Source organism: Haplochromis burtoni, unplaced genomic scaffold (assembly GCF_018398535.1).
Source record: "Haplochromis burtoni strain Fernald_Lab_line unplaced genomic scaffold, NCSU_Asbu1 Contig_1021, whole genome shotgun sequence".
Classification (NCBI taxonomy): Eukaryota; Metazoa; Chordata; class Actinopteri; order Cichliformes; family Cichlidae; genus Haplochromis; species Haplochromis burtoni.
The window spans coordinates 42,405-52,271 of record NW_024583382.1 but is presented as its reverse complement, the minus strand read 5'-3'; positions in this window follow the sequence as shown (position 1 = coordinate 52,271).

Below are 9,867 nucleotides of genomic sequence, written 5' to 3'. Positions count from 1 at the left end.
GGTTTGTTATTTTCAACCTTAAACTCAGCAGTGTGTCATTTAAATCCAGGTAATGCAACCCATTTCCAGGCACATAAAATTCCAGAGGTCCCCGATCTGTGAGCGCTGTTACTGGTAGAATTTCTGAATAACATTTGTCCTCGATCGAAAACTGCGTGAGCGGTGCTGTAAACGGATCCAATTCGCTCAAGGTGCATTCGCTTGATCTCTCGTGAAGACATTGCTGTTTGTTTCTTAGTTGTTGTTTTTAGAATATATCAGCTGTAGACTTGTCCTGCCCATCTGACGGCTGTCTTTTTGACAGTTTTCCTCCGCTTTTTAAACTCTGTCAGCCTCCGACCTGGAGGCCGTTTTAAGGGTCTGCGTGAAATTATGCTCGACCCCGAGCCCTCTTGCTGTTCTGGTGTGTTCGAACAAGTCAAATTTGAGAGTGAGGAGGTGACAACATCTGAAGCAAAGCCTTTGACAGCAGCTTTCAGATGAGGTTTTGCGATGCTCACACCCCGCTTTATGAACGAGGTTACAAATCTAAACAGTTTTGAGAAAATAGATGCCGGGCAGGCCGTTACCAGCCTGCGTTTCATAATACCGTACCTTAGTAATGAGATTGATTCTTGTAATGCTTTTCCAAACAGGTTTTATTTGATGTAACTGTTTTCCACAAACAATTCATTTGATGTAATGAAAAACAATACACATGAACGAGTAAAAAAACAAAACTCAAAAGTAAGAAAAACAAACTGATAAAAACAACAAGGCTAAAAACAAGAAAAATAAAACATGTTAAGAAAAATGGCAATAGGGGAGAGAAGAAAAAACTGTTACTAGGAGAGCCAAAGGGAGTAATTCTCGTCCAGTACTTTATCAATTATGGTCCAGGTAACTTCTGTAACGCTTGCATCAATTTCTTGCAGCGCGTTCTCTATATCGCAGGCATCTCTGAGTTCAAAGAGATACGCTTGGGCCACGCCGCTGGTGGTGGAAAAACCCTCTAACTGTAAAATTTGTAATAATGTGTTGGTGAAATGTCCATTCCATAATCTTTTGCAGAGTTCATCATAGTACTTGAAAAAGTAATATTTTTCCAGCGGGAAAAGGCAAGAATGTCGTTTCTGTGAGGGGTGGGAGACCTCACTACCTTGACAGACATCCTGTCTATGTTTCTGGAGCAGAGAGTTAATTTTATAAGTTCAAAAACAGCGGTGGGGAGTAGAGTCGCGGCCTCATTGTTGTACACGGGGGAAGGCTGTCCGCGGCTCTTGCCGGGGTGGGGGTCATTGTCTTCAGACTCTCGGAAAAGAACCCGGCACACAGGGTCTCCCACAGCGATGCACCGGAGACTGCGGTGTTTGAGGGGGTGGCTGGGCGAGTTCCATCCTTGAGGTGATGAGGCCGGAGATGCTGAGGCCTGATGGGGGCTCTCCGTCAGTGGACTCGGTGGTGGAGTAGCAAGATCCATCTGAGGGCTCAAGGGTGGCGTAGAAGCAGCTGATGGTCGGAGGGATGATGGAGAAAGGGCACAGAGGGTTCCGAAGCTGTAGTGAGTCATGGTTGTTTTTAGACGATGTGGAGGAGAAAGCGGTTGCGGTTTTTAAAAGGACAGGGTGAGGAGGAGGCGGGGGTAAGGGGGACCGGATGAGGGGAGGGGCTATGTAGAGCGTTGCGGGTTATTTCCAACCAGGACCAACTCAATTGTACTTTTACTCATCTTAAAAAGCTCTAATATTCTTGCATTCTTCTCACCCACCATCTTCAGCCAGTCCTGAGTGGGAATCCGAAGCAATGTGTTGAAAACACCGGAGTGGGTGTTTGTAAGGTCCAACATAAAATCATCTGTGTGAGCATCATCGGTTGTTTGACGACTAGCTCTGCAGATCCACCTGCAAAACTGAGTGGTCTTGGTCTCCCACTGGGTGTATGTCACGGTTTTTCTCACCATGTTTAAAGACCGGTGCTGATTGGGTTCTTGGTTGAATGGTGGGCCTCTTTGAAAACCGGATGCGTCTGCTGGTCCCTGGTTCGCTCGTTTCCCGCAGGGTCCTCTGGATTTCAGGGGTTGTGATGAGGGTCAGAACAGCCCAGTCAGAGCAAGTAAAAGCGATCCGCGGTGTGAGTGGACCAAAACTTTAACCCGCTTTGAGCTGGTAGAAATGGATTTTGCTCTCTGGGAGGCTGAAAGCATAACCCCAAACCCCCCCAGTGTTGAGACGGAATCTTTCCTCCAACCGGTTAGTAGCTGCTGGCTGCACTCTGCAAAGATGCAATCGTCTGAGTTCTGCCGGCGTGGCGGAGGCTCTGTAGCTGGTTACGGGGGTCTGAGAGACCACAGTGAGGTTGGTAGGTCTGGCGGCCATGTTGTATGTGAAGAAAAGAGAAAACTTACTGGGGAGTTTTTTTCTGAGAGGAAAAAAAACTTAAATTTAAGCTGAAATGTTAGATTATTTATTCTGAATGCCAGCAAGAGAATAAACCTATCGCTGAGAAGGTAAATCGGACCTGGATCAGATTGGCTAACCGGGGTGCGAGGGGAGCCGCCCCTTTGTTATGTGATTGGCAGCGGGGTGAAGTTGGTTGGTCTCCGATGCAAATTTTGACCGAGGTAAGCAAACCTGTCGACAGTTTATTAGATGACATCATAGGGGCCTGGTCTTATAGCAGAGATGATTTCGAGGAGTAATTGAAGCATGATGGCTATTCAACACACCAATAAAGGTCAAATATTATGCTGGACCCACCCCAAGTAAACTTTAAACATGCGTGTCGAGGAGCCTGTGCCTTCACCAGGGAAGTCTCAAATGTCCCAGGAATGGGTGGACCAAAGACCAGCTTTCCAGAGTCATTATTTTGTTTTAGGAGGGTTTTTTTTTTTTTCATTTTGTTAGACATGGCTCAGTTGAAAGTAAAAGAAGACCACTCTAATTTGACATGTGTTTTCATATTTTGATATATTTGATTACTTTTATTGGTTATATTATATCGGGTAAAAATCACCCGGCATTAGTGATTGTGTTACTATTTATAGTGATAGTGTTCTAGGGTTAAGCCGACCGACACTCATGCCCCTCTCCATAAAGCAAGCTACTATCCTAAGCACACATTTAGGGGTATTGTGAAATCGCAGATTATTAGATTCCATACAATATCGTCCCGTGAAGAAGATCTTCAAAACTCCATCACAGTCCTCTTCCAGAGCCTCAGGCATAGGGGATATTCAGGTAGATTTGAGAGCTATAAAGAGGAAAACTCTTTTGGAACTAAGCTCTAAAGAGAGGGTAATAACATCATCCCAAGTATCAACCCAGAGACAGGGGGGTGTGGAGGATGGTGGGGAAATTTTGCCACTGATTACCACTTATTCACTTAAATAGGGCTCTCAAAATGAACTTTGGGAGGTTTTTAATTGATGGAAGTCCTTTCTGAAATTGTAGAGTTATAGCGGCGAACAGAAAGAACAAATGTAAAGGATATGTTGGTAAAAGCCAAGCTCTGGGACCAGTGGGACGAGAGAAAGAAGTATAAATGAGCATTTTTTTTTTTTTTTTTTTTAAAAAAACAAAAACAAAAAAAGAGCAGTACCTGTTTAACCCAAACAGGGGAGCTGGAGCTCCAAATTTGGAGAGGCTTACATCCACCAGTAGGAATCAAGTATACTGCACTATCTATGAAAAGTGTTCCCTCATGTATGTGGGGGAAACGGGCCAAACTTTCGCAGACAGGTTCAGACAACATTTGTAAAACACTGGGGAAGGCAGATTGAAAACCCCCCTTGTTCAACATTTTCAAATACACCCACAGAGTTCGCTTTTCATCATGGGACTGCAATCCTGCGCAGCAGGGACAGAGGAGGAGACATGAGGACCTATGGATCTGGAAATTAAACACCCGGACTCCTTATGGGTTAAATGTTATTATCTAACAGTTTGATATTGATACATTATTCTCATACATAAAGGGATAAAGTTTATTATGTTGCAGGACTTGTGGAAGGATTATTTAAATTACTAGTTGTCAAGTACTGTTGTATGGAAGCCTCTGTGGGTCGCTAAATTTGGATAATGGGGTAGTGATCTTTACCAAGTGGTCTCTTTATATACATAAACACACAGGTAAGTCTCACACACTAAAAGAACCGTATAAATTAAATCTGTTCAGACCATGCGTCTGTCACCCACATACTGAAAGGTTGGTGGAGCAGCTGAATGAGACTAGTCAATCATTTGCAAGATTATTCAGGAGCATGAATGCAATGTGGGAGGTTCTCCAGGACTCCACAAGATTTTGTAAATGCTTGTATTACTCCCTTTTTCAAGCTCAAAGCTACTTGCCAAGTGGCAAGGACCCCTTTTGGTTACACGGTGAGTGGATGACGTTGACTATGAAGTGGTACGGTCAGCATGCTTGCCAACCTTGAGACCTCAGAATTAGGGAGACATTCAAAAGGGCTGTTGGGGGGGGAATACACACAAAAAACGTTTACAGTGTTTATCGGATAAGTTAAATGTCACCATTATTGTACAGCCGGAAACAGTGGGGGTGTCCAAATTCAGAGGCTGCATCCTCCTGAGGACCCGGCCTTCGAGGTCTAAGTGCTCTCGGTGGAGTGAAACTCAGCCGTCTGCTCCTTGCTATCTAAAATATAACAGGATGCTGGCGTAAATTCTCAACCATCTCACACTTCTGTTTAAAAAGTTCGTTGTTTGACGTTTATTCAGCTGTGTGAAGACCAAGGAGGAACTGATTTACTCAAGAACAAATAGAAATGTTATTGTTTGGGTTTTTTTCAGTGTTTTAAGTTATCTAAGTGACTTGTATATCATGTTTAACCTGAGTAGCAAAAGACTGCGGGGGTTTGAAAACGATGTGCTGGGAGTTTGCTGTTCTCGCCGGCTCATATATTTGAAGTTTACACAGCTACATACTCGCCTGAAAATATGTTAAAAGTTTATTTTGTGACCCAGAAAGAGTAATATTAAAATTAAGTAGCTGCCACCATTGTTGGAAACTGGAATTGGCTGGGCCAGGCTATGAATTCTGGGATATGGTTTTTCAATTTTTTTTGTCCAGGTGGAAAAATTGGGAGAAATGTGGGAGAATGGTGGCTCCGGGAGATTTTCAGGAGGGGCACTGAAATTCAGGATTGTCCCAGAAAAATCGGGAAGTATTGCATGTATGATCAGACAGGGGAGAAGTCACACAGATTTATCACCACAACTTCCTTAAAGCATGGAGAGGGCATATGCTTAAGGTATGTGTGTGGGTCCTTCTGTCACAGTATAAAAAAAGTTTGTAAATTGTTTGGAACAACTCTCACCAACAAAACACAAAGTATATTATTTTTCTTAAGGTCAAACTTGGAATTTGCCCATTTACCTACTCTTCCTCCCAGGGATGGAGTTTCAGGAATAAGGAGTGTGGAAGCTAGCTATACCCCAAACAATCAAATGTATATATAAAAAAAAAAAAAAGCTGTACTGTTTCCTGGAGGCAGATGTAATGTGTGCATCTAACCTTTCTCAATGTGTCACAAGGAGATTACTCCCAAACATGCCCCACTTTTCCCATCTTTAAGAAGGGGCCTGAAATGTGTGCTCTAGCTCCAGAGGGATCATATTCCCTTAGCCTCCTTGGGAACGTCTATGCCAGGATGCTGGAAAGTTCATCTGTTAGTCGAACCTCGGACATAGGAGGAACAATAGGTTTTTTCCTGGTCGTGTAACACTGTACCGACTCTTTATCTTTTTCCAGCTCTTTGAGGGTTGTGAGAGTTTGCCCAATCACTCTACGTGTGTTTTGTGAATTTGGAGAAGGCATTGAACAGTTTCCCCCAGAGTCTCCTGTGGGGGGTGCTTTAGGAGTATGGGGTGAATTGCTTGTTGTTACAGAACATTCGATCCCAGTACAACTTTTGCAAGAGCTTGGTCTGCATTGCCGGCACTAAGTTGGGCTTGTTTCCAGTGGGTGTTGGACTCGGGCCTCGAGCCATCGCCACTTTGGTGGCCGCAGAATCTCATCTCTGCTTTTTGAAGATGATGTGGTTCTGGTGGCTACATCAGATGATCGTCTCTAGCTCACACCGGACCGGTTCACATCCTAGTGTGAAGCTGTGGGAATGAGAATTAGCACCTTGTAGAAATCTTTAGAAATTTCTGCCTCTATAAAAAATTGTTAAATTACTTCCTTGCAAAATACCACCTGATATGTTTTCCTCAGAGTTTTAACAGTATTTTGGAAAATTAGAACCAAAAAGTAAAAACAGTCACCAGAGGACTTGGTGACCAGCAGCAGAGAGAGTGCTCTTCTGAGATGTCAACCTAATGGCCAGTTGAGGAGGCCAAGTTGTTAAGGGGGATATTCCGGAGGCCAATGACAGAGATCAAGCAACTCAAGGAGCCAGGCGGGAGATTAGCAGTGGACCATTATATTTAAATTACTGGCTATTGAACATCTTTGCGACTCTTCGGGACCTTTATAATGTTTGATTGGATGATAGGATCTTTATTAGAGCTTAACCCATAATGGGGACCTTAAAGGTAACTAAAGTACATTGATGTTTCCCCCCCCACCCAGATTCCTGTATGCCAGTGCACTCCAAAAAAAATATCATGTAAGCCAATTCAGTTGAACAACATATGTGGTTTTGTCAAGTTTAGTCATGGATGTGGACATTCAGTGAAGGTTGAGTCCCAATTTTTACTCACGACACATTATTATATTTGCCTTAGTGGCACGAGGATACTTTGAGACCACCTACAGAGAGAAGATCCAACATCTGGTGACATCACGTTCCAAGAAAAACCGTGACCTTTATGTTACAAAGACCAAAGAACTGAAATAGAACTAAAGTAGTCGTACAAAAGCAGACAATTCCATCTGGAATGGATGTCCATTTAGCTCCTGTCTGATAAGATGGCCCGGCAACACCTCTACCCACTGAGGAGACCGAAGACAGCCTGTCTTCTACCGCGCTCTGGCTAAAGCATTATACTATACCATAATTTATTTGTATAGCACTTTAAAAACAACACATGTTAATTCTTCAATGGAACACCAGGAGCTTAACTGCAAACTGACAAGAGCTTAAGGGATTTATTTGTGCATTAAATTCAAAACCACATGCTATATGTATACAAGAAACATGTGTTAAGCAAGTGGCCCCCAACTAACCATTGCAGTAGAATTAGAAGTAATGATTGTGTAGGTATGGTCTAAGGAAGGAAGCAGCAAAATAATAAATTTTTATAATCCATGTAAAAATTTGATGAAGAGGAAAAGGGGAATTCTTAGGGATTGGAGAGGGAAAATAGTTTGGTGTGGTGACTTGAATGCACACTACAACTTTCCCATTGGTGTCATTATGTTCAAGTGTTGAGAATATTGAGGAGAAGGATTTAGTCATTTTAAACGATGGATCTGGTACAAGGGTGGATTTGGTAAGAAGTACGGAGTCATGTCTTGAAATTACAGTGGTTTCACAATGTTTGGCAAGTAGAAGCACATGGAAAGAGTGAAGATATGCATACCTATTTTAGAGTTTAGAAATGTGTTAGAATGTAGAATTATTGTAGAGACACTGCCCTCGATGTAATAAAGGCCTGAGTGTGTCATAAACTTAGGAGTAGATTTCTAGGAGACCCTCCCCCAGTTTGAACTGTGAAAATGAGACAAAGAGAGGTTAATGTTGAGTGGAAATTCCTCAGGGCATGCCTGGGTGGGAGTCTCAAAGTTTGTAACTAAATAACTTTGGTTTGGAAGGGAGATGGACTTTTATGACCCTCAGGAAGGCACACACATAGTGCTTTAACTGTTACGCACACTCACTCGTGCACTCACATAGACATATGGGTACGCGCACACACAGGCACTCACATGCTCGTGCACATAGACACAGACACAGAGTTTGCAGCACACCATGGGGGTTTTATGATAGGGTCGCTCCTACAAAACTGTGTTTCACAGACAAAGGAGTGAAGATTTTGCAGAGGGACACCGGCCTGGCAAGTCTTCCCTTCTAGAAGAATGCATGCTTAAATGAAGATGAATAAAGATGAATAATGACTACTGAGTCCGGTGCCGTCTCTGGAAGCTTCGAGGAATAAAACAAACCGGGGTGAAACTGATTTCCTAACAAGAGTTAGAAGAGTACAGTCGGTAGTGATCATTACATTCACAAGGAGACAGAGACATGGAAACGTGACAGACTCTGGAACAGAGGGAACATGAAGCACAGAACAAATAAATAAAAACCAGGAATTAACAGAAAACCATAATTTAAGGAGTATAGCTTAACCCAAAAACACAGACACTGGTTCACCAGTAAAATTCTAATGTGTTATAAAAGGAAACCGGAAGAAGTTGTTAGAGGAATATTTAAATCAGCTAGAGGGAATATTAGACGAAATACTGTAACACTTTGGAGAGATCGACACCTTTGGAGAGAGTCTGGACAACTATCAAAAATGTCTGTTAATAGGAAAGTATATGGTTATCCAATAATGAAAGAATAATAGTTGATAATAAAAGTAAAGCTGAACTATTGGCAAGAACATTTGCAAAAATTCACAGCATAGAAAATTTAAATAATGCAGAAATCAGGGGAAAAGCACAAAAAAAACCCAAAAAATCTGGAAGCCCTACAAGATATGAGTGAACACGAAGGACTGATAAATATAATCTTTTTAATAGCAGAGGTAAATAATGCATGAAAGAAAGTAATACCACTCTCCAGGGAGAGATCAAATTGGTTATTGCATGATTAAAAACTTAAGTAACTTTAGTAAGAGTATAATAGTAAATGATTTAAGAAAATATTGCTACCTAATCAGTGGAAAGAAGCTGTTATTCCCATCTGTAAACCAGGAAAGTATTCAAGCTTAGCTGAAAGTTATAGATTGATAACTTTAACATCTCATTTACAGAAAGTAATGAAAAAATGGTGAATGAAAGATTAATTTACTCCTTAGAAACTAATGGCAAGATCAAATATTTATCAGAGTGGTTTTAGAAAAGGAAAATAAAATTAAAATTGTATGGGAATGAAATAGAAAAGGTTGATTGCTTTAAATATTAGGTACGTGGTTTGATAAAAGGCTTACATGGAAAACGCATATTGGCGAAATAACTGAGAAATGTAAGAAGGTTTTGAATATTTTAAGATGTTTAAAAGGCAGCAAGTGGGGTGCAGATCGGGCAGCATTAAAAGCTTTATATATAGGTCTCATTAGATCAGTTCTGGATTATGGTTCAGCGGCTAAAACATTGTTAAGTAACTTGGATAAAATTCAGTATCAAGCGTTGAGGTTGTGTTGTGAAGCCATTAAAACTGCACTAGTGTCCACAATGCAAGTTGAAATGGGTGAACAACTGTTAGAAATCAGAAGACATCAAATTGCTTTAAATGACTGCACTAAGTTAAAAGGACATAGTGAAAAATCATAGCTCAAAATAAAATTAAATCTTGTCAAGAAAAAGATTTTACAAAAATGAGTGAATGAACATGGTGCAATGAAAGTACTTTTAGTACATTTTTTCTTGAATTTACTCGAGTAAGGTTAGAGGTTGCCACTTCAGCATGCAGTCAAATTCTATAGTCTTAATAATGACCTTCTAATTTTATTCAGGTGTGCTGCAGCAGGGACACATGGAAAAGTTTCAGCCCTCCAGGACTGGAGTTTGACACCCCTGCTTTAAAGCATAGTGGTTGTGTTCAGCCTCTCCTTGATTGTCTCAATGAGATCAGGGCATGGATGGCACTATATTTTCAAAATGTTAATGAAAAAAGACTGAGATCATGCTTTTTAAATTCAGTGCCTCCAGCCTTTGACTTTTCTTATTTGGCCGTACTTTTTTTTAAAAAAAAAAAAAAAAAAA